Source organism: Mobula birostris, chromosome 2 (genome assembly GCF_030028105.1).
Source record: "Mobula birostris isolate sMobBir1 chromosome 2, sMobBir1.hap1, whole genome shotgun sequence".
Taxonomy (NCBI): domain Eukaryota; kingdom Metazoa; phylum Chordata; class Chondrichthyes; order Myliobatiformes; family Myliobatidae; genus Mobula; species Mobula birostris.
In genome coordinates this window covers 81,177,348-81,178,689 of record NC_092371.1, presented here as the reverse complement: position 1 = coordinate 81,178,689, position 1,342 = coordinate 81,177,348, and the positions used below count along the sequence as shown (strand labels likewise).

Genomic DNA, 1,342 nt, shown 5'->3' with positions numbered 1-1,342 from the left:
ACCTCTTCCCCAGGGCACCACTGCTCAGTACAAGAGGACATGGCTTTAAGGTAAGGGGTTTGAAGTTCAAGGGGGATATTAGAGGAAGGTTTTTTACTCAGAGAGTGGTTGGTGTGTGGAATGCACTGCCTGAGTCAGTGGTGGAGGCAGATACCCTGGTGAAGTTTAGGAGACGACTAGACAGGTATATGGAGGAATTTAAGGTGGGGGCTTATATGGGAGGCAGGGTTTGAGGGTCGGCACAATATTGTGGGCCGAAGGGCCTGTACTGTGCTGTACTATTCTATGTTCTATGTTAAAAATTTGTTTTGTATTGCCATGTACTGTTGCCCCATAACAACAAATTTCACGACATAGGTCAGTGATGTTAAACCTGATTCCGTTTCCGATTCCGATTCGGATTATGATACAGATTCTGATTCTGCCACTTTACATTATATAACATTTGCACATTTGAAAAGTTTTTAGTTCGGAGGTGTATTTGCTTTTGCTAACTTTCCCGCTTAGCCCGTCTGTTTTACTAGCAAACACCGGGATCCGATCCGGATTCGGGTGAAGGGTCAGCGAACGCCTGAAAGGTGTGGACAGCGATCTGCAAAATAACCTTTTTATACATATTTTGAAAACACATGCCTAGTACTATGTGTGTAGGGCAAAGCATCTGAGGGATGAATAACCAACAGGAACTGCATAATCTAGTTATTTCTGGAGCTTCCTGTCTGCCGGCACAGTTCTCAAGGTTGAAGCGGAGCTGAGTTGCTCAGTGTGTGTGTGTGTGCGAGGGAGAGGATGGACGGTTCTGGACGGGAGTCGTCAGTGTGAAACTGGCGGGCAGGAAGAACCGCTGGAAACCAGGAACCAGCAACACCCTGACCTCAGAGCGGGGAACAATCTCGTCGGGCTCTGACAACTTCTGGATGGAATTGCTGCTTTAAAGCAACAGGTAAAACCATTCAGGGGAATGAACCTTCCCCCCGCCCACCCTCGACCCGCTTTTTGTTCACATTCATTCTCCCCGTCTGCCAGTGAAGCCCACTGCCGAGCTTGGCTGTGTGTACCCTCACACCACAGACTGTGGAGGCATTATCACTGGTGCAGACCGCAGCAATTTCCCCAGATTCAAGGCTGCACTTGTGGCAATCATTCCGTTTGCAAACAGTTAAAAATCCCTTAGGGTTAAGGTCAGAGTATGTTTCTTTCATTCTTATTGTTATCTCCGCTCTGCAATTACATTATCTATCAGCTTTCTGATCAAGTCCTTTGAATTTTGTCTATCTTTTGTTAAATTTAATGGAGCAATATTCTTCAGCGTTCTTCAGTTTATCCCACACTGTCCTTGAAT

At 46.2% G+C, this 1,342-nt stretch overlaps 1 protein-coding gene across 1 annotated transcript in view; it reads left to right on the top strand.

The window, feature by feature from the left end:
• Positions 1-745: 745 nt before the first annotated feature.
• Positions 746-1,342, top strand: part of LOC140208582 (neurensin-1-like) — a 40,819-nt gene continuing 40,222 nt past the window's right edge. Inside the window, exon 1 of the mRNA XM_072277345.1 lies at positions 746-943. The gene's annotated coding sequence lies outside the window, so the exon portion shown is untranslated. The remainder of the gene's footprint in view (positions 944-1,342) is intronic.